Raw genomic sequence first — 25,989 nt, 5'->3', positions numbered from 1 at the left:
CGTCTTTCCTTTGAATAGGTCTTTGATATAATTGTACTTTGGATGGCTGATGTTTCCCTTATAGAGTGCCTTTTTGTCAAGAAGCTAACAAAGTTTCCTTTCAATTTAATCTTGATATCGTTCTATGTTTTATTCAAAATTCTCGATTCGTTTACCCTTCCTCTTTCTCTCTCTCTCTCTCTCTCTCTCTCTGTATTTATATATACATAATATATAATATATAATATATATATATATATATCTGTATATATCTCAATCTGTATCAGAAATGAGTAACTCAGGGTTTATAAAAAAACATTATCATATACGTATTCATGTACGTATCAATGCAATTACAACTTACATTTTGCATCGAAGAATGACAATAGTCGACTATAATTAGTGAATTTCTTAATCAGTGGTATTACATCTTACGTTGATACATTAGTGAAGAGCTTTGTTATCTACGGCCAGTTGAAAGGCATTTTAACTATTAACCGAAGTAGTGAAATCTTTTATCAAAAGTCGTAACGTTAACAACAAACGAATAAAAGATTGTATTAGAATTTAATTCGATATCTTCCATTGTATCTTCCAATATAATAATGTAAAGTTTATTAACCAGAAGTAGAATCATATATCTAATTAAAAATAAACAACTAATAGATTTCGTTCCATTACAAAAATATATATACATACACTTATGCGTACACATTAAAAGTATTGCTAATAGAAAATCAATGGAATTATAGAAAACATTTCATTGTAAATTGATGCAGAAAATAACAAATACCCTTCAATAATGTAAAATTTTTTCTTTTTCTATCAAGTTTTAATTTCTTTTCTAATCAATTTAAACATTTTTAGTTCATAATGAATTGTATCAATAACAATATCAGACATGTAATTTTGGCTCCTTGCAGCACAAAGGTTGCTCGTTACTGTCTATACAATATAATAAAATCTCAAGTAATACCCAAGAGAAAGACTACTATATACTTTGTGTATGTGTGTGTGGGTGTGTATATTATGTATCTAGTTATGTACATATGTACATATATACATATGTATCTATTTACAAACGTATGTTTATATGGGATCTTCCAACATTCCACCTCGGTGGTTGCGGAAAGACTGATATCATACGATATTCGACCAAAAGTAAATAAGATAAGGTGTATTTAGATACTTCAGCTTATATAGAAACATATAAACATTGTAATAAGATTTGCTTTGTATACGTCAGCTAATAAATGGTATAAACATTCTCTTTTTCTTTCAGTGTAATATATATATATATATATATATATATATATATATATATATATTAAAATTTTTATAATTTAATTAGTCCATTAATCAAAATCAAAAAATAAAAGAAAGCAACAGGAATAGAAAAATACGAGACCTCATCGTAAACTTCGTTCGTTAGGACAGACGTCCTTCCTCGAAAACAATGAACTTTCATCTATCTCTCTCTCTCTGTCTCTTCCTTGCTCTATTTTGCTATTTTTTTCTTAATTTTTCTGTATGCACGTGTACGCGTACGTACGTAATACGTATATGCATTTTAACGAATGTAATATCGTTTGGTATCGATATATTTTATATACAGAAAGATCGTCGAGGATCGAACGTGATACGTGTACCTGATCGTGACACCCTTATTTCAATATTGTAAATTTAATTTGTCAACGAGGTATAAATTCGACATTCATTTAAATATATATACATTCATATGTGTATGAATAATGCATATTAATCATAATACGCATTAAATGACGTTTAATTGAAATCCCACATTAAAATTTACATTGTACTAGCTACATATACCACATAAGAACAAGAAAGCAAAATTGAATATACCAAGATACTTTGTTCTTCTTCTTCTTTTTCATATTATTGTTGTTATTATTATTGTTATTATTATTCTTATTGTCTTTATAAATCAATCATAATTGAAGATATTGGGAAATAAACATGAAATTTCTTTCTTAATCTTCTTAACTGTTTTTTTTCTTCTTCTTTTCTTTTATATGAATAATAAGAAGTATAAGGTATCATAATAAGATACCTATGTAATCGTCTTTCATTTGAATAGGTCTTTGATATAATTGTACTTTGGACGGCTAATGCTTCCTTATCGAATGCCTTTTTGTCAAGAGCTAACAAAGTTTCTTTTCAATTTAATCTCGATATCGTTCTTTGTTTCATTCAAATTCTCGATTCGTTTACCCTTTCTTTCTCTCTCTCTCTCTCTCTCTCTCTCTGTATATATATATACATATTATATATAATATATAATACATATATATATCTGTATATATCTGAATCTGTATCAGAAATGAGTAACTCAGGGTTTATAAAAAAACATTATCATATACGTATTCATGTACGTATCAATGCAATTACAACTTACATTTTGCATCGAAAAATGACAATAGTCGACTCTAATTAGTGAATTTCTTAATCACTGGTATTACATCTTACGTTGATACATTTGTGAAGAGCTTTGTTATCTACGGCCAGTTGAAACGCATTTTAACTATTAACCGAAGTATCGAAATCATTTATCAAAAGTCGTAACTTTAACGACAAACGAATAAAAGATTGTATTAGAGTTTATTTCAATATCTTCCAATGTATCTTCCAATATAATAATGTAAAGTTTATTAACGAGAAGTAGAATCATATATCTAATTAAAAATAAACAACTAATAGATTTCGTTCCATTACAAAAATATATATACATACATTTATGCGTACACATTAAAAGTATTGCTAATAAAAAATCAATGGAATTATAGAAAACATTTCATTGTAAATTGATGCCGAAAATAACAAATACCCTTCAATAATGTGTAATTTTTTCTTTTTCTATCAAGCATTGATTCCTTTTTTAATCAATATAAGCATTTTTAGTTCATAATGAATTCTATAAATAACAATATCAGATATTTAATTTTGGCTCATTGCAGAACAAAGGTTGCTCGTTACTGTCTATACAATATAATAAAATCTCAAGCAATACCCAAGAGAAAGACTACTATATACTTTGTGTATGAGTGTGTGGGTGTGTATATTGTGTCTAGTTATGTACATATGTACATATATACATATCTATCTATTTACAAACGTATGTTTAAACGGGATCTTTCAAGTTTCCAACTCGGTGGTTGCCGAAAGACTGATCTCATACGATATTCGACAGAAAGTAAATAACATAAGTTGTATTTAGATATTTCAGCTTATATAGAAACATATAAACATTGTAATAAGATTTGCTTTGTATACGTCAGCTAGTAAATGGTATAAACATTCTCTTTTTCTTTCAGTGTAATAATATTATATATATATATATATATATATATATATATATATATATATATATTAAAATTTTTATAATTTAATTAGTTAATTAATCAAAATCAAAAAATAAAAGAAAGCAACAGGAATACAAAAATACGAGACCTCATCGAAAACTCCGTTTGTTAGGACAGACGTCCTTCCTCGTAAACAATGAACTTTCATCTCTCTCTCTCTCTCTCTCTTCCTCACTCTATTTTGCTATTTTTTTCTTAATTTTTCTGTATGCACGTGTACGCGTATGTACGTAATACGTATATGCCTTTTAACAAATGTAATATCGTTTGGTATCGATATATTTTATATATAGAAAGATCGTCGAGGATCGAACGTGATACGTGTACCTGATCGTGACACCCTTATTTCAATATTGTAAATTTAATTTGTCAACGAGGTATAAATTCGACATTCATTTAAATATATATACATTCATATGTGTAAGAATAATGCATATTAATCATAATACGCATTAAATGACGTTTAATTGAAATCCCACATTAAAATTTACATTGTACTAGCTACATATACCACATAAGAACAAGAAAGCAAAATTGAATATACCAAGATACTTTGTTCTTCTTCTTCTTTTTCATATTATTGTTGTTATTATTATTGTTATTATTATTCTTATTGTCTTTATAAATCAATCATAATTGAAGATATTGGGAAATAAACATGAAATTTCTTTCTTAATCTTCTTAACTGTTTTTTTTCTTCTTCTTTTCTTTTATATGAATAATAAGAAGTATAAGGTATCATAATAGGATACCTATGTAATCGTCTTTCCTTTGAATAGGTCTTTGATATAATTGTACTTTGGATGGCTGATGTTTCCCTTATAGAGTGCCTTTTTGTCAAGAAGCTAACAAAGTTTCCTTTCAATTTAATCTCGATATCGTTCTATGTTTTATTCAAAATTCTCGATTCGTTTACCCTTCCTCTTTCTCTCTCTCTCTCTCTCTCTCTCTCTGTATTTATATATACATAATATATAATATATAATATATATATATATATATCTGTATATATCTCAATCTGTATCAGAAATGAGTAACTCAGGGTTTATAAAAAAACATTATCATATACGTATTCATGTACGTATCAATGCAATTACAACTTACATTTTGCATCGAAGAATGACAATAGTCGACTATAATTAGTGAATTTCTTAATCAGTGGTATTACATCTTACGTTGATACATTAGTGAAGAGCTTTGTTATCTACGGCCAGTTGAAAGGCATTTTAACTATTAACCGAAGTAGTGAAATCTTTTATCAAAAGTCGTAACGTTAACAACAAACGAATAAAAGATTGTATTAGAATTTAATTCGATATCTTCCATTGTATCTTCCAATATAATAATGTAAAGTTTATTAACCAGAAGTAGAATCATATATCTAATTAAAAATAAACAACTAATAGATTTCGTTCCATTACAAAAATATATATACATACACTTATGCGTACACATTAAAAGTATTGCTAATAGAAAATCAATGGAATTATAGAAAACATTTCATTGTAAATTGATGCAGAAAATAACAAATACCCTTCAATAATGTAAAATTTTTTCTTTTTCTATCAAGTTTTAATTTCTTTTCTAATCAATTTAAACATTTTTAGTTCATAATGAATTGTATCAATAACAATATCAGACATGTAATTTTGGCTCCTTGCAGCACAAAGGTTGCTCGTTACTGTCTATACAATATAATAAAATCTCAAGTAATACCCAAGAGAAAGACTACTATATACTTTGTGTATGTGTGTGTGGGTGTGTATATTATGTATCTAGTTATGTACATATGTACATATATACATATGTATCTATTTACAAACGTATGTTTATATGGGATCTTCCAACATTCCACCTCGGTGGTTGCGGAAAGACTGATATCATACGATATTCGACCAAAAGTAAATAAGATAAGGTGTATTTAGATACTTCAGCTTATATAGAAACATATAAACATTGTAATAAGATTTGCTTTGTATACGTCAGCTAATAAATGGTATAAACATTCTCTTTTTCTTTCAGTGTAATATATATATATATATATATATATATATATATATATATATATTAAAATTTTTATAATTTAATTAGTCCATTAATCAAAATCAAAAAATAAAAGAAAGCAACAGGAATAGAAAAATACGAGACCTCATCGTAAACTTCGTTCGTTAGGACAGACGTCCTTCCTCGAAAACAATGAACTTTCATCTATCTCTCTCTCTCTGTCTCTTCCTTGCTCTATTTTGCTATTTTTTTCTTAATTTTTCTGTATGCACGTGTACGCGTACGTACGTAATACGTATATGCATTTTAACGAATGTAATATCGTTTGGTATCGATATATTTTATATACAGAAAGATCGTCGAGGATCGAACGTGATACGTGTACCTGATCGTGACACCCTTATTTCAATATTGTAAATTTAATTTGTCAACGAGGTATAAATTCGATATTCATTTAAATATATATACATTCATATGTGTATGAATAATGCATATTAATCATAATACGCATTAAATGACGTTTAATTGAAATCCCACATTAAAATTTACATTGTACTAGCTACATATACCACATAAGAACAAGAAAGCAAAATTGAATATACCAAGATACTTTGTTCTTCTTCTTCTTTTTCATATTATTGTTGTTATTATTATTGTTATTATTATTCTTATTGTCTTTATAAATCAATCATAATTGAAGATATTGGGAAATAAACATGAAATTTCTTTCTTAATCTTCTTAACTGTTTTTTTTCTTCTTCTTTTCTTTTATATGAATAATAAGAAGTATAAGGTATCATAATAAGATACCTATGTAATCGTCTTTCATTTGAATAGGTCTTTGATATAATTGTACTTTGGACGGCTAATGCTTCCTTATCGAATGCCTTTTTGTCAAGAGCTAACAAAGTTTCTTTTCAATTTAATCTCGATATCGTTCTTTGTTTCATTCAAATTCTCGATTCGTTTACCCTTTCTTTCTCTCTCTCTCTCTCTCTCTCTCTCTGTATATATATATACATATTATATATAATATATAATACATATATATATCTGTATATATCTGAATCTGTATCAGAAATGAGTAACTCAGGGTTTATAAAAAAACATTATCATATACGTATTCATGTACGTATCAATGCAATTACAACTTACATTTTGCATCGAAAAATGACAATAGTCGACTCTAATTAGTGAATTTCTTAATCACTGGTATTACATCTTACGTTGATACATTTGTGAAGAGCTTTGTTATCTACGGCCAGTTGAAACGCATTTTAACTATTAACCGAAGTATCGAAATCATTTATCAAAAGTCGTAACTTTAACGACAAACGAATAAAAGATTGTATTAGAGTTTATTTCAATATCTTCCAATGTATCTTCCAATATAATAATGTAAAGTTTATTAACGAGAAGTAGAATCATATATCTAATTAAAAATAAACAACTAATAGATTTCGTTCCATTACAAAAATATATATACATACATTTATGCGTACACATTAAAAGTATTGCTAATAAAAAATCAATGGAATTATAGAAAACATTTCATTGTAAATTGATGCCGAAAATAACAAATACCCTTCAATAATGTGTAATTTTTTCTTTTTCTATCAAGCATTGATTCCTTTTTTAATCAATATAAGCATTTTTAGTTCATAATGAATTCTATAAATAACAATATCAGATATTTAATTTTGGCTCATTGCAGAACAAAGGTTGCTCGTTACTGTCTATACAATATAATAAAATCTCAAGCAATACCCAAGAGAAAGACTACTATATACTTTGTGTATGAGTGTGTGGGTGTGTATATTGTGTCTAGTTATGTACATATGTACATATATACATATCTATCTATTTACAAACGTATGTTTAAACGGGATCTTTCAAGTTTCCAACTCGGTGGTTGCCGAAAGACTGATCTCATACGATATTCGACAGAAAGTAAATAACATAAGTTGTATTTAGATATTTCAGCTTATATAGAAACATATAAACATTGTAATAAGATTTGCTTTGTATACGTCAGCTAGTAAATGGTATAAACATTCTCTTTTTCTTTCAGTGTAATAATATTATATATATATATATATATATATATATATATATATTAAAATTTTTATAATTTAATTAGTTAATTAATCAAAATCAAAAAATAAAAGAAAGCAACAGGAATACAAAAATACGAGACCTCATCGAAAACTCCGTTTGTTAGGACAGACGTCCTTCCTCGTAAACAATGAACTTTCATCTCTCTCTCTCTCTCTCTCTTCCTCACTCTATTTTGCTATTTTTTTCTTAATTTTTCTGTATGCACGTGTACGCGTATGTACGTAATACGTATATGCCTTTTAACGAATGTAATATCGTTTGGTATCGATATATTTTATATATAGAAAGATCGTCGAGGATCGAACGTGATACGTGTACCTGATCGTGACACCCTTATTTCAATATTGTAAATTTAATTTGTCAACGAGGTATAAATTCGACATTCATTTAAATATATATACATTCATATGTGTAAGAATAATGCATATTAATCATAATACGCATTAAATGAAGTTTAATTGAAATCCCACATTAAAATTTACATTGTACTAGCTACATATACCACATAAGAACAAGAAAGCAAAATTGAATATACCAAGATACTTTGTTCTTCTTCTTCTTTTTCATATTATTGTTGTTATTATTATTGTTATTATTATTCTTATTGTCTTTATAAATCAATCATAATTGAAGATATTGGGAAATAAACAAGAAATTTCTTTCTTAATCTTCTTAACTGTTTTTTTTCTTCTTCTTTTCTTTTATATGAATAATAAGAAGTATAAGGTATCATAATAGGATACCTATGTAATCGTCTTTCCTTTGAATAGGTCTTTGATATAATTGTACTTTGGATGGCTGATGTTTCCCTTATAGAGTGCCTTTTTGTCAAGAAGCTAACAAAGTTTCCTTTCAATTTAATCTCGATATCGTTCTATGTTTTATTCAAAATTCTCGATTCGTTTACCCTTCCACTTTCTCTCTCTCTCTCTCTCTGTATTTATATATACATAATATATAATATATAATATATATATATATATCTGTATATATCTCAATCTGTATCAGAAATGAGTAACTCAGGGTTTATAAAAAAACATTATCATATACGTATTCATGTACGTATCAATGCAATTACAACTTACATTTTGCATCGAAGAATGACAATAGTCGACTATAATTAGTGAATTTCTTAATCAGTGGTATTACATCTTACGTTGATACATTTGTGAAGAGCGTTGTTATCTACGGCCATTTGAAAGGCATTTTAACTATTAACCGAAGAATTGAAATCTTTTATCAAAATTCTTAACGTTAACGACAAACGAATAAAAGATTGTATTAGAGTTTAATTCGATATCTTCCATTGTGTCTTCCAATATAATAATGAAAAGTTTATTATCGAGAAGTAGAATCATATATCTAATTAAAAATAAACAACTAATAGATTTCGGTCCATTACAAAAATATATATACATACATTTATGCGTACACATTAAAAGTATTGCGAATAAAAAATCAATGGTATTATAGAAAACATTTCATTGTAAATTGATGCCGAATATAACAAATACCCTTCAATAATGTGTAATTTTTTCTTTTTCTACCAAGTATTAATTTCTTTTTAATCAACTTAAACATTTTTAGTTCATAATGTATCAATAACAATATCAGATATTTAATTTTGGCTCATTGCAGAAGAAAGGTTGCTCGTTACTGTCTGTACAATATAATAAATCTCAAGCAATACCCAAGGAAAGACTACTATATACTTTGTGTATGTGTGCGTGGGTGTGTATATTCTGTATCTAGTTATGTACATATGTATCTACTTACAAACGTATGTTTATATGGGATCTTCCAACATTCCACCTCGGTGGTTGCCGAAAGACTGATCTCATACGATATTCGACAGAAAGTAAATAACGTAAAGTGTATTTAGATATTTCAGCTTATATAGAAACAAATAAACATTGTAATAAGATTTGCTTTGTATACGTCAGCTAGTAAATGGTATAAACATTATCTTTTTCTTTCAATGTAATAATATTATATATATATATATATATATATATATATATATATATTAAAATTTTTATAATTTAATTAGTTAATTAATCAAAATCAAAAAATAAAAGAAAGCAACAGGAATAGAAAAATACGAGACCTCATCGAAAACTCCGTTTGTTAGGACAGACGTCCTTCCTCGTAAACAATGAACTTTCATCTCTCTCTCTCTCTCTCTCTTCCTCGCTCTATTTTGCTATTTTTTTCTTAATTTTTCTGTATGCACGTGTACGCGTATGTACGTAATACGTATATGCCTTATAACAAATGTAATATCGTTTGGTATCGATATATTTTATATATAGAAAGATCGTCGACGATCGAACGTGATGCGTGTACCTGATCGTGACACCCTTATTTCAATATTGTAAATTTAATTTGTCAACGAGGTATGAATTCTATATTCATTTAAATATACATACATTCATATGTGTATGAATAATACATATTAATCATAATACGCATTAAATGACACGTTTAAATGAAATCCCACATTAAAATTTACATTGTACTAGATACATATACTACATAAGAACAAGAAAGCAAAATTGAATATACCAAGATACTTTATTCTTCTTCTTCTTCTTCTTCATATTATTGTTGTTGTTATTATTGTTATTATTATCCTTATTGTATTTAGAAATCAATCATAATTGAAGATATTGGGAAATAAAGATGAGATTTCTTTCTTACTTTTCTTAACTGTTTTTTTTTCTTTTTCTTTTCTTTTATATGAATAATAAGAAATATAAGGTATCATAATCAGATACATATGTAATCTTCTTTAGTTTGAATGGGTTTTTGATATAATTGTACTTTGGACGGCTAATGCTTCCTTATCGAATTCCTTTTTGTCAAGAGCTAACAAAGTTTCTTTTCAATTTAATCTCGATATCGTTCTTTGTTTTATTCAAATTCTCGATTCCTTTACCCTTTTTCTTTCTCTCTCTCTCTCTCTCTCTCTCTCTGTATATATATATACATATTATATATAATATATAATACATATATATATCTGTATATATCTGAATCTGTATCAGAAATGAGTAACTCAGGGTTTATAAAAAAACATTATCATATACGTATTCATGTACGTATCAATGCAATTACAACTTAGATTTTGCATCGAAAAACGACAATAGTCGACTCTAATTAGTGAATTTCTTAATCACTGGTATTACATCTTACGTTGATACATTTGTGAAGAGCTTTGTTATCTACGGCCAGTTGAAACGCATTTTAACTATTAACCGAAGTATCGAAATCATTTATCAAAAGTCGTAACTTTAACGACAAACGAATAAAAGATTGTATTAGAGTTTATTTCAATATCTTCCAATGTATCTTCCAATATAATAATGTAAAGTTTATTAACGAGAAGTAGAATCATATATCTAATTAAAAATAAACGACTAATAGATTTCGTTCCATTACAAAAATATATATACATACATTTATGCGTACACATTAAAAGTATTGCTAATAAAAAATCAATGGAATTATAGAAAACATTTCATTGTAAATTGATGCCGAAAATAACAAATACCCTTCAATAATATGTAATTTTTTCTTTTTCTATCAAGCATTAATTCCTTTTTTAATCAATATAAGCATTTTTAGTTCATAATGAATTCTATCAATAACAATATCAGATATTTAATTTTGGCTCATTGCAGAAGAAAGGTTGCTCGTTACTGTCTATACAATATAATAAAATCTCAAGCAATACCCAAGAGAAAGACTACTATATACTTTGTGTATGAGTGTGTGGGTGTGTATATTGTGACTAGTTATGTACATATGTACATATATACATATCTATCTATTTACAAACGTATGTTTAAACGGGATCTTTCAAGTTTCCAACTCGGTGGTTGCCGAAAGACTGATCTCATACGATATTCGACAGAAAGTAAATAACATAAGTTGTATTTAGATATTTCAGCTTATATAGAAACATATAAACATTGTAATAAGATTTGCTTTGTATACGTCAGCTAGTAAATGGTATAAACATTCTCTTTTTCTTTCAGTGTGATAATATTATATATATATATATATATATATATATATATATATATATATATATTAAAATTTTAATAATTTAATTAGTTAAATAATCAAAATCAAAAAATAAAAGAAAGCAACAGGAATAGAAAAATACGAGACCTCATCGAAAACTCCGTTTGTTAGGACAGACGTCCTTCCTCGTAAACAATGAACTTTCATCTCTCTCTCTCTCTCTTCCTCGCTCTATTTTGCTATTTTTTTCTCAATTTTTCTGTATGCACGTGTACGCGTATGTACGTAATACGTATATGCCTTTTAACAAATGTAATATCGTTTGGTATCGATATATTTTATATATAGAAAGATCGTCGAGGATCGAACGTGATACGTGTACCTGATCGTGACACCCTTATTTCAATATTGTAAATTTAATTTGTCAACGAGGTATAAATTCGACATTCATTTAAATATATATACGTGTATATAAATATATATATGTGTATGAATAATGCATATTAATCATAATACGCATTAAATGACGTTTAATTGAAATCCCACATTAAAATTTACATTGTACTAGCTACATATACCACATAAGAACAAGAAAGCAAAATTGAATATACCAAGATACTTTGTTCTTCTTCTTCTTTTTCATATTATTGTTGTTATTATTAATGTTATTATTATTCTTATTGTCTTTATAAATCAATCATAATTGAAGATATTGGGAAATAAACATGAAATTTCTTTCTTAATCTTCTTAACTGTTTTTTTTCTTCTTCTTTTCTTTTATATGAATAATAAGAAGTATAAGGTATCATAATCGGAAACCTATGTAATCGTCTTTCCTTTGAATAGGTCTTTGATATAATTGTACTTTGGATGGCTGATGTTTCCCTTATAGAGTGCCTTTTTGTCAAGAAGCTAACAAAGTTTCCTTTCAATTTAATCTTGATATCGTTCTATGTTTTATTCAAAATTCTCGATTCGTTTACCCTTCCTCTTTCTCTCTCTCTCTCTCTCTCTCTCTCTCTCTCTCTCTGTATTTATATATACATAATACATAATATATAATATATAATATATATATATATATCTGTATATATCTCAATCTATATCAGAAATGAGTAACTCAGGGTTTATAAAAAAACATTATCATATACGTATTCATGTACGTATCAATGCAATTACAACTTACATTTTGCATCGAAGAATGACAATAGTCGACTATAATTAGTGAATTTCTTAATCAGTGGTATTACATCTTACGTTGATACATTAGTGAAGAGCTTTGTTATCTACGGCCAGTTGAAAGGCATTTTAACTATTAACCGAAGTAGTGAAATCTTTTATCAAAAGTCGTAACGTTAACAACAAACGAATAAAAGATTGTATTAGAATTTAATTCGATATCTTCCATTGTATCTTCCAATATAATAATGTAAAGTTTATTAACCAGAAGTAGAATCATATATCTAATTAAAAATAAACAACTAATAGATTTCGTTCCATTACAAAAATATATATACATACACTTATGCGTACACATTAAAAGTATTGCTAATAGAAAATCAATGGAATTATAGAAAACATTTCATTGTAAATTGATGCAGAAAATAACAAATACCCTTCAATAATATAAAATTTTTTCTTTTTCTATCAAGTTTTAATTTCTTTTCTAATCAATTTAAACATTTTTAGTTCATAATGAATTCTATCAATAACAATATCAGATATTTAATTTTGGCTCATTGCAGAACAAAGGTTGCTCGTTACTGTCTATACAATATAATAAAATCTCAAGCAATACCCAAGAGAAAGACTACTATATACTTTGTGTATGAGTGTGTGGGTGTGTATATTGTGACTAGTTATGTACATATGTACATATATACATATCTATCTATTTACAAACGTATGTTCATACGGGATCTTTCAAGTTTCCAACTCAGTGGTTGCCGAAAGACTGATCTCATACGATATTCGACCAAAATTAAATAAGATAAGGTGTATTTAGATACTTCAGCTTATATAGAAACATATAAACATTGTAATAAGATTTGCTTTGTATACGTCCGCTAGTAAATGCTATAAACATTCTCTTTTTCTTTCAGGGTAATAATATTATATATATAGATATATATATATATATTTAAATTTTTATAATTTAATTAGTTAATTAATCAAAATCAAAAAAAGAAAAGAAAGCAACAGGAATAGAAAAATACGAGACCTCATCGAAAACTCCGTTTGTTAGGACAGACGTCCTTCCTCGTAAACAATGAACTTTCATCTCTCTCTTTCTCTCTCTTCCTCGCTCTATTTTGCTATTTTTTTCTTAATTTTTCTGTATGCATGTGTACGCGTATGTACGTAATACGTATATGCCTTTTAACAAATGTAATATCGTTTGGTATCGATATATTTTATATATAGAAAGATCGTCGACGATCGAACGTGATGCGTGTACCTGATCGTGACACCCTTATTTCAATATTGTAAATTTAATTTGTCAACGAGGTATAAATTCGATATTCATTTAAATATATATACATTCATATGTGTATGAATAATGCATATTAATCATAATACGCATTAAATGACGTTTAATTGAAATCCCACATTAAAATTTACATTGTACTAGCTACATATACCACCTAAGAACAAGAAAGCAAAATTGAATATACCAAGATACTTTGTTCTTCTTCTTCTTTTTCATATTATTGTTGTTATTATTATTGTTATTATTATTCTTATTGTCTTTATAAATCAATCATAATTGAAGATATTGGGAAATAAACATGAAATTTCTTTCTTAATCTTCTTAACTGTTTTTTTTCTTCTTCTTTTCTTTTATATGAATAATAAGAAGTATAAGGTATCATAATAGGATACCTATGTAATCGTCTTTCCTTTGAATAGGTCTTTGATATAATTGTACTTTGGACGGCTAATGCTTCCTTATCGAATGCCTTTTTGTCAAGAGCTAACAAAGTTTCTTTTCAATTTAATCTCGATATCGTTCTTTGTTTCATTCAAATTCTCGATTCGTTTACCCTTTCTTTCTCTCTCTCTCTCTCTCTCTCTCTCTCTCTCTCTCTCTCTCTCTCTCTCTGTATATATATATACATATTATATATAATATATAATACATATATATATATGTATATATCTGAATCTGTATCAGAAATGAGTAACTCAGGGTTTATAAAAAAACATTATCATATACGTATTCATGTACGTATCAATGCAATTACAACTTAGATTTTGCATCGAAAAACGACAATAGTCGACTCTAATTAGTGAATTTCTTAATCACTGGTATTACATCTTACGTTGATACATTTGTGAAGAGCTTTGTTATCTACGGCCAGTTGAAACGCATTTTAACTATTAACCGAAGTATCGAAATCATTTATCAAAACTCGTAACTTTAACGACAAACGAATAAAAGATTGTATTAGAGTTTATTTCAATATCTTCCAATGTATCTTACAATATAATAATGTAAAGTTTATTAACGAGAAGTAGAATCATATATCTAATTAAAAATAAACAACTAATAGATTTCGTTCCATTACAAAAATATATATACATACATTTATGCGTACACATTAAAAGTATTGCTAATAAAAAATCAATGGAATTATAGAAAACATTTCATTGTAAATTAATGCCGAAAATAACAAATACCCTTCAATAATGTGTAATTTTTTCTTTTTCTATCAAGTTTTAATTTCTTTTCTAATCAATTTAAACATTTTTAGTTCATAATGAATTGTATCAATAACAATATCAGACATGTAATTTTGGCTCCTTGCAGCACAAAGGTTGCTCGTTACTGTCTATACAATATAATAAAATCTCAAGTAATACCCAAGAGAAAGACTACTATATACTTTGTGTATGTGTGTGTGGGTGTGTATATTATGTATCTAGTTATGTACATATGTACATATATACATATCTATCTATTTACAAACGTATGTTTAAACGGGATCTTTCAAGTTTCCAACTCGGTGGTTGCCGAAAGACTGATCTCATACGATATTCGACAGAAAGTAAATAAGATAAGGTGTATTTAGATACATCAGCTGATAAAGAAACATATAAACATTGTAATAAGATTTGCTTTGTATACGCCCGCTAGTAAATGCTATTAACATTCTCTTTTTCTTTCAGGGTAATAATATTATATATATATATTTAAATTTTTATAATTTAATTAATTAATTAATCAAAATCAAAAAAAGAAAAGAAAGCAACAGGAATAGAAAAATACGAGACCTCATCGAAAACTTCGTTCGTTAGGACAGACGTCCTTCCTCGAAAACTATGAACTTTCACCTATCTCTCTCTCTCTCTGTCTCTTCCTCGCTCTATTTTGCTATTTTTTTCTTAATTTTTCTGTATGCACGTGTACGCGTACGTACGTAATACGTATATGCATTTTAACGAATGTAATATCGTTTGGTATCGATATATTTTATATATAGAAAGATCGTCGACGATCGAACGTGATGCGTGTACCTGATCGTGACACCCTTATTTCAATATTGTAAATTTAATTTGTCAACGAGGTATAAATTCGATATTCATTTAAATATATATACATTCATATGTGTATGAATAATGCATATTAATCATAATACGCATTAAATGACGTTTAATTGAAATCCCACATTAAAATTTACATTGTACTAGCTACATATACCACATAAGAATAAGAAAGCAAAATTGAATATACCAAGATACTTTGTTCTTCTTCTTCTTTTTCATATTATTGTTGTTATTATTATTGTTATTATTATTCTTATTGTCTTTATAAATCAATCATAATTGAAGATATTGGGAAATAAACATGAAATTTCTTTCTTAATCTTCTTAACTGTTTTTTTTCTTCTTCTTTTCTTTTATATGAATAATAAGAAGTATAAGGTATCATAATAGGATACCTATGTAATCGTCTTTCATTTGAATAGGTCTTTGATATAATTGTACTTTGGACGGCTAATGCTTCCTTATCGAATGCCTTTTTGTCAAGAGCTAACAAAGTTTCTTTTCAATTTAATCTCGATATCGTTCTTTGTTTCATTCAAATTCTCGATTCGTTTACCCTTTCTTTCTCTCTCTCTCTCTCTCACACCCTCTCTCTCTCACTCTCTCTCTCTCTGTATATATATATACATATTATATATAATATATAATACATATATATATCTGTATATATCTGAATCTGTATCAGAAATGAGTAACTCAGGGTTTATAAAAAAACATTATCATATACGTATTCATGTACGTATCAATGCAATTACAACTTAGATTTTGCATCGAAAAACGACAATAGTCGACTCTAATTAGTGAATTTCTTAATCACTGGTATTACATCTTACGTTGATACATTTGTGAAGAGCTTTGTTATCTACGGCCAGTTGAAACGCATTTTAACTATTAACGGAAGTATCGAAATCATTTATCAAAACTCGTAACTTTAACGACAAACGAATAAAAGATTGTATTAGAGTTTATTTCAATATCTTCCAATGTATCTTCCAATATAATAATGTAAAGTTTATTAACGAGAAGTAGAATCACATATCTAATTAAAAATAAACAACTAATAGATTGCGTTCCATTACAAAAATATATATACATACATTTATGCGTACACATTAAAAGTATTGCTAATAAAAAATCAATGGAATTATAGAAAACATTTCATTGTAAATTGATGCCGAAAATAACAAATACCCTTCAATAATGTGTAATTTTTTCTTTTTCTATCAAGCATTAATTCCTTTTTTAATCAATATAAGCATTTTTAGTTCATAATGAATTCTATAAATAACAATATCAGATATTTAATTTTGGCTCATTGCAGAACAAAGGTTGCTGGTTACTGTCTATACAATATAATAAAATCTCAAGCAATACCCAAGAGAAAGACTACTATATACTTTGTGTATGTGTGTGTGGGTGTGTATATTGTGTCTAGTTAAGTACATATGTACATATATACATATCTATCTATTTACAAACGTATGTTTAAACGGGATCTTTCAAGTTTCCAACTCGGTGGTTGCCGAAAGACTGATCTCATACGATATTCGACAGAAAGTAAATAACATAAGTTGTATTTAGATATTTCAGCTTATATAGAAACATATAAACATTGTAATAAGATTTGCTTTGTATACGTCAGCTAGTAAATGGTATAAACATTCTCTTTTTCTTTCAGTGTGATAATATTATATATATATATATATGTGTATATATATATATATATATATATATATATATATATATATATATATTAAAATTTTAATAATTTAATTAGTTAAATAATCAAAATCAAAAAATAAAAGAAAGCAACAGGAATAGAAAAATACGAGACCTCATCGAAAACTCCGTTTGTTAGGACAGACATCCTTCCTCGTAAACAATGAACTTTCATCTCTCTCTCTCTCTCTCTCTTCCTCGCTCTATTTTGCTATTTTTTTCTTAATTTTTCTGTATGCACGTGTACGCGTATGAACGTAATACGTATATGCCTTTTAACAAATGTAATATCGTTTGGTATCGATATATTTTATATATAGAAAGATCGTCGACGATCGAACGTGATGCGTGTACCTGATCGTGACACCCTTATTTCAATATTGTAAATTTAATTTGTCAACGAGGTATGAATTCTATATTCATTTAAATATACATACATTCATATGTGTATGAATAATAAATATTAATCATAATACGCATTAAATGACACGTTTAAATGAAATCCCACATTAAAATTTACATTGTACTAGATACATATACTACATAAGAACAAGAAAGCAAAATTGAATATACCAAGATACTTTATTCTTCTTCTTCTTCTTCTTCATATTATTGTTGTTGTTATTATTGTTATTATTATCCTTATTGTATTTAGAAATCAATCATAATTGAAGATATTGGGAAATAAACATGAAATTTCTTTCTTAATCTTCTTAACTGTTTTTTTTCTTCTTCTTTTCTTTTATATGAATAATAAGAAGTATAAGGTATCATAATAGGATACCTATGTAATCGTTTTTCCTTTGAATAGGTCTTTGATATAATTGTACTTTGGATGGCTGATGTTTCCCTTATAGAGTGCCTTTTTGTCAAGAAGCTAACAAAGTTTCCTTTCAATTTGATCTCGATATCGTTCCATGTTTTATTCAAAATTCTCGATTCGTTTACCCTTCCTCTTTCTCTCACTCTCTCTCTCTCTCTCTGTATTTATATATACATAATATATAATATATAATATATATATATATATATCTGTATATATCTCAATCTGTATCAGAAATGAGTAACTCAGGGTTTATAAAAAAAACATTATCATATACGTATTCATCTGCGTATCAATGCAAATACGACTTACATCTTGCATCGAAGAATGACAATAGTCGACTATAATTAGTGAATTTCTTAATCAGTGGTATTACATCTTACGTTGATACATTAGTGAAGAGCTTTGTTATCTACGGACAGTTGAAAGGCATCTTAACTATTAACCGAAGTACTGAAATCTTTTATCAAAAGTCTTAACGTTAACGACAAACGAATAAAACATTGTATTAGAGTTTAATTCGATATCTTCCATTGTATCTTCCGATATAATAATGTAAAGTTTATTAACCAGAAGTAGAATCATATATCTAATTAAAAATAAACAACTAATAGATTTCGTTCCATTACAAAAATATATATACATACACTTATGCGTACACATTAAAAGTATTGCTAATAGAAAATCAATGGAATTATAGAAAACATTTCATTGTAAATTGATGCCGAAAATAACAAATACCCTTCAATAATGTAAAATTTTTTCTTTTTCTATCAAGTTTTAATTTCTTTTCTAATCAATTTAAACATTTTTAGTTCATAATGAATTGTATCAATAACAATATCAGACATGTAATTTTGGCTCCTTGCAGCACAAAGGTTGCTCGTTACTGTCTATACAATATAATAAAATCTCAAGTAATACCCAAGAGAAAGACTACTATAAACTTTGTGTATGTGTGTGTGGGTGTGTATATTATGTATCTAGTTATGTACATATGTACATATATACATATCTATCTATTTACAAACGTATGTTTAAACGGGATCTTTCAAGTTTCCAACTCCATGGTTGCGGAAAGACTGATATCATACGATATTCGACCAAAAGTAAATAAGATAAGGTGTATTTAGATACATCAGCTGATAAAGAAACATATAAACATTGTAATAAGATTTGTTTTGTATACGCCCGCTAGTAAATGCTATAAACATTCTCTTTTTCTTTCAGGGTAATAATATTATATATATATATATATATATATATATATATATATATTAAAATTTTTATAATTTAATTAGTTAAATAATCAAAATCAAAAAATAAAAGAAAGCAACAGGAATAGAAAAATACGAGACCTCATCGAAAACTCCGTTTGTTAGGACAGATGTCCTTCCTCGTAAACAATGAACTTTCATCTCTCTCTCTCTCTCTTCCTCGCTCTATTTTGCTATTTTTCTCTCAATTTTTCTGTATGCACGTGTACGCGTATGTACGTAATACGTATATGCCTTTTAACAAATGTAATATCGTTTGCTATCGATATATTTTATATATTGAAAGATCGTCGACGATCGAACGTGATGCGTGTACCTGATCGTGACACTCTTATTTCAATATTGTAAATTTAATTTGTCAACGAGGTATAAATTCTATATTCATTTAAATACACATACATTGATATGTGTATGAATAATGCGTATTAATCATAATACGCATTAAATGACACGTTTAAATAAAATCCCACATTAAAATTTACATTGTACTAGCTACATATACCACATAAGAACAAGAAAGCAAAATTGAATATACCAAGATACTTTGTTCTTCTTCTTCTTCTTCATATTATTGTTGTTATTATTATTGTTATTATTATTCTTATTGTCTTTATAAATCAATCATAATTGGAGATATTGGGAAATAAACATGAAATTTCTTTCTTAATCTTCTTAACTGTTTTTTTTCTTCTTCTTTTCTTTTATATGAATAATAAGAAGTATAAGGTATCATAATAGGATACCTATGTAATCGTCTTTCATTTGAATAGGTCTTTGATATAATTGTACTTTGGACGGCTAATGCTTCCTTATCGAATGCCTTTTTGTCAAGAGCTAACAAAGTTTCTTTTCAATTTAATCTCGATATCGTTCTTTGTTTCATTCAATTCTCGATTCGTTTACCCTTTCTTTCTCTCTCTCTCTCTCTCTCTCTCTCTCTCTCTCTCTCTCTGTATATATATATACATATTATATATAATATATAATACATATATATATCTGTATATATCTGAATCTGTATCAGAAATGAGTAACTCAGGGTTTATAAAAAAACATTATCATATACGTATTCATGTACGTATCAATGCAATTACAACTTACATTTTGCATCGAAAAATGACAATAGTCGACTCTAATTAGTGAATTTCTTAATCACTGGTATTACATCTTACGTTGATACATTTGTGAAGAGCTTTGTTATCTACGGCCAGTTGAAACGCATTTTAACTATTAACCGAAGTATCGAAATCATTTATCAAAACTCGTAACTTTAACGACAAACGAATAAAAGATTGTATTAGAGTTTATTTCAATATCTTCCAATGTATCTTCCAATATAATAATGTAAAGTTTATTAACGAGAAGTAGAATCATATATCTAATTAAAAATAAACAACTAATAGATTTCGTTCCATTACAAAAATATATATACATACATTTATGCGTACACATTAAAAGTATTGCTAATAAAAAATCAATGGAATTATAGAAAACATTTCATTGTAAATTGATGCCGAAAATAACAAATACCCTTCAATAATGTGTAATTTTTCTTTTTCTATCAAGCATTAATTCCTTTTTTAATCAATATAAGCATTTTTAGTTCATAATGAATTCTATAAATAACAATATCAGATATTTAATTTTGGCTCATTGCAGAACAAAGGTTGCTCGTTACTGTCTATACAATATAATAAAATCTCAAGCAATACCCAAGAGAAAGACTGCTATATACTTTGTGTATGAGTGTGAGGGTGTGTATATTGTGTCTAGTTATGTACATATGTACATATATACATATCTATCTATTTACAAACGTATGTTTAAACGGGATCTTTCAAGTTTCCAACTCGGTGGTTGCCGAAAGACTGATCTCATACGATATTCGACAGAAAGTAAATAACATAAGTTGTATTTAGATATTTCAGCTTATATAGAAACATATAAACATTGTAATAAGATTTGCTTTGTATACGTCAGCTAGTAAATGGTATAAACATTCTCTTTTTCTTTCAGTGTGATAATATTATATATATATATATATGTGTATATATATATATATATATATATATATATATATATATTAAAATTTTAATAATTTAATTAGTTAAATAATCAAAATCAAAAAATAAAAGAAAGCAACAGGAATAGAAAAATACGAGACCTCATCGAAAACTCCGTTTGTTAGGACAGATGTCCTTCCTCGTAAACAATGAACTTTCATCTCTCTCTCTCTCTCTTCCTCGCTCTATTTTGCTATTTTTTTCTCAATTTTTCTGTATGCACGTGTACGCGTATGTACGTAATACGTATATGCCTTTTAACAAATGTAATATCGTTTGGTATCGATATATTTTATATATTGAAAGATCGTCGACGATCGAACGTGATGCGTGTACCTGATCGTGACACCCTTATTTCAATATTGTAAATTTAATTTGTCAACGAGGTATAAATTCTATATTCATTTAAATACACATACATTGATATGTGTATGAATAATGCATATTAATCATAATACGCATTAAATGACACGTTTAAATAAAATCCCACATTAAAATTTACATTGTACTAGCTACATATACCACATAAGAACAAGAAAGCAAAATTGAATATACCAAGATACTTTGTTCTTCTTCTTCTTCTTCATATTATTGTTGTTATTATTATTGTTATTATTATTCTTATTGTCTTTATAAATCAATCATAATTGAAGATATTGGGAAATAAACATGAAATTTCTTTCTTAATCTTCTTAACTGTTTTTTTCTTCTTCTTTTCTTTTATATGAATAATAAGAAGTATAAGGTATCATAATAGGATACCTATGTAATCGTCTTTCATTTGAATAGGTCTTTGATATAATTGTACTTTGGACGGCTAATGCTTCCTTATCGAATGCCTTTTTGTCAAGAGCTAACAAAGTTTCTTTTCAATTTAATCTCGATATCGTTCTTTGTTTCATTCAAATTCTCGATTCGTTTACCCTTTCTTTCTCTCTCTCTCTCTCTCTCTCTCTCTCTCTGTATATATATATACATATTATATATAATATATAATACATATATATATCTGTATATATCTGAATCTGTATCAGAAATGAGTAACTCAGGGTTTATAAAAAAACATTATCATATACGTATTCATGTACGTATCAATGCAATTACAACTTACATTTTGCATCGAAAAATGACAATAGTCGACTCTAATTAGTGAATTTCTTAATCACTGGTATTACATCTTACGTTGATACATTTGTGAAGAGCTTTGTTATCTACGGCCAGTTGAAAGGCATTTTAACTATTAACCGAAGTATTGAAATCTTTTATCAAATTCTTAACGTTAACGACAAACGAGTAGAAGATTGTATTATAGTTTAATTCAGTATCTTCCATTGTATCTTCCAATATAATAATGTAAAGTTTATTAACGAGAAGTAGAATCATATATCTAATTAAAAATAAACAACTAATAGATTTCGTTCCATTACAAAAATATATATACATACATTTATGCGTACACATTAAAAGTATTGCTAATAAAAAATCAATGGAATTATAGAAAACATTTCATTGTAAATTGATGCCGAAAATAACAAATACCCTTCAATAATGTGTAATTTTTTCTTTTTCTATCAAGCATTAATTCCTTTTTTAATCAATATAAGCATTTTTAGTTCATAATGAATTCTATAAATAACAATATCAGATATTTAATTTTGGCTCATTGCAGAACAAAGGTTGCTCGTTACTGTCTATACAATATAATAAAATCTCAAGCAATACCCAAGAGAAAGACTACTATATACTTTGTGTATGAGTGTGTGGGTGTGTATATTGTGTCTAGTTATGTACATATGTACATATATACATATCTATCTATTTACAAACGTATGTTTAAACGGGATCTTTCAAGTTTCCAACTCGGTGGTTGCCGAAAGACTGATCTCATACGATATTCGACAGAAAGTAAATAACATAAGTTGTATTTAGATACTTCAGCTTATATAGAAACATATAAACATTGTAATAAGATTTGCTTTGTATAAGTCCGCTAGTAAATGCTATAAACATTCTCTTTTTCTTTCAGGGTAATAATATTATATATATATATTTAAATTTTTTTAATTTAATTAGTTAATTAATTATTTTAATAATGATTGATTTTATAACGAATATTTTTAAGGTAATCTTGGCATTGTTTGTACATGTATATTATGTACTAATATGTATACATATATTTATGTTAATGAATAGGTAATATAGAATATTTATATTTAAATAAATATGTATCTTTTTTTAGTTTTAAGTATTATAAAATCATTAGAAAATATTGTCATTAATTATGTTAAAATATCCCTTATCTATACCGTATTGGCTAATAAGTAATATCGGTAAAGTATCTTCCTTTCTTTATATTTAAATAAATAATATCGTGTATTTTCATCGATTGGAAAATTTGTAACTATGTCTACAACTTAATGATAAAACATTTAGATATATCTTGAAGAACAATACTTCACAAAAATAGCGAAAACAGATAATTCAATTGTGATTGATCGTACAAGAAGAATTATTATCAATTGTATCAAAATTTGACTAAATGAAGTTTCGAACATTTCTGCTCGTTGTTAATTTTGAAAATCTTTATGGAAAATTCGCATGATTCATACGATTCAACTTTATAATAACGATAGTTATCATCCATAAAATTTAGCTAAGTTTAATACTGCACAAGCCGATTTATATTGATCGTATAACACAGAGGAAAATTATACCGTTGCAATTACCACAAATTGAAATTCCAAGGAAATGCATTCCTATAGCGGGTTACTGAAACTATAGCACCAAGAAGAACGGGTCCGGGGTCATTGGTGAGCTCTCGTTGCGCCCTCTACGCGCATATTTTTCGTCCAGATCGGACCAATCGTTCGACAGACGTTACGGATGTCGAGTGAGGTTATGGCACTCTTACGGACGTTACGGCGTGTTACGGTCGTTACTGCACCCTTATGGACCTTATGGCTTGTTACGGTTGTTACGGCACCCTTATGGACCTTACGGCTTGTTACGGTCGTTACGGCGATGTTACGGACGTTACGGACGTTGCGGCGTGTTACGGTCGTTACGGTACCCTTATGGACCTTACGGCTTGTTACGGTCGTTACGGCGATGTTACGGACGTTACGGACGTTCGACGGACGTTCGACAGACGTTACGGATGTTCGAATAAGGTTACGGCACTCTTACGGACGTTACAGCGGGTTACGGTCATTACTGCATCCTTACAGACGTTACGGCGTGTTACGGTCGTTACGGCACCCTTATGGACGTTACGGATGGTCGAGTGAGGTTACGACACTCTTACGGACGTTACAGCGGGTTACTGAAACTATAGCACCTAGAAGAACGCGACTGGGGTCATTAGTGAGCTCTCGTTGCGCCCTCTACACGCATATTTTTTTCGTCCAGATCGGACCAATAAAAATAACGAGTGCAGTCTACACACGATTTATATAATTTGGAAATCCTTTAGTACACATAATTTCCATCGATTTCTCCAATTCTCATTCGTATATCGATTATTCTCCCTGCTTTCACCCTCTCCACCTCTCCCTCAATAAACACATGTACACACACGTACATATATGGATTTTATATATATATGTTTGTATGTATGTACACTCAATATATCTATATAGTATGAAGTATATGTATTTGAGAAATAACGATACTATTATATAGTATATACATTTATATTATATATAATTATGATATATAATTATAATTATATAATATATATAATTATAACTATATAAGAATATACAGAATGTATTATTACTAGTACTATTACTAGTATTATTATATATATAATAATCCTTTACAAAGATATACGTATAAACAAATCTTACGAATTCTCAAATTCCATTAAATTAAAAAAAAAAAAAGAAAGAAAGAAAGAAAAAGAGAAAACAGGAATGAAAGAAAACAAAACAATAAAAGATAAAAATACATTTAATTCTCATTCAATTGAAAATATTCATCGATATCGATATTCGATACTTATCAATAGTTAATAATGCCTTTAATCTCGTGTTCTAATTGTAGAA

General features: G+C 27.6%; 1 long non-coding RNA gene across 2 annotated transcripts in view; it reads right to left on the bottom strand.

Annotated features, from left to right (window-relative positions):
• LOC127071442 (uncharacterized) overlaps positions 1-22,331 on the bottom strand; it is a 41,506-nt gene extending 19,175 nt beyond the window's left edge. The window contains exons 1-3 of one of the 2 annotated variants that reach the window (XR_007785053.1): positions 20,386-22,331; positions 13,735-14,158; positions 5,511-7,563 (exon numbers count right to left, since the gene is read on the bottom strand). This is a non-coding gene — a long non-coding RNA (uncharacterized LOC127071442). The remainder of the gene's footprint in view (positions 1-5,510; positions 7,564-13,734; positions 14,159-20,385) is intronic. The other variant, XR_007785054.1, reaches the window with a different exon arrangement.
• Positions 22,332-25,989: the final 3,658 nt, after the last annotated feature.

This window comes from Vespula vulgaris, chromosome 21 (assembly GCF_905475345.1).
Source record: "Vespula vulgaris chromosome 21, iyVesVulg1.1, whole genome shotgun sequence".
Lineage (NCBI taxonomy): Eukaryota > Metazoa > Arthropoda > Insecta > Hymenoptera > Vespidae > Vespula > Vespula vulgaris.
Note: the sequence above shows the minus strand (reverse complement) of the source record. Positions and strands in the feature narration are given on the sequence as shown.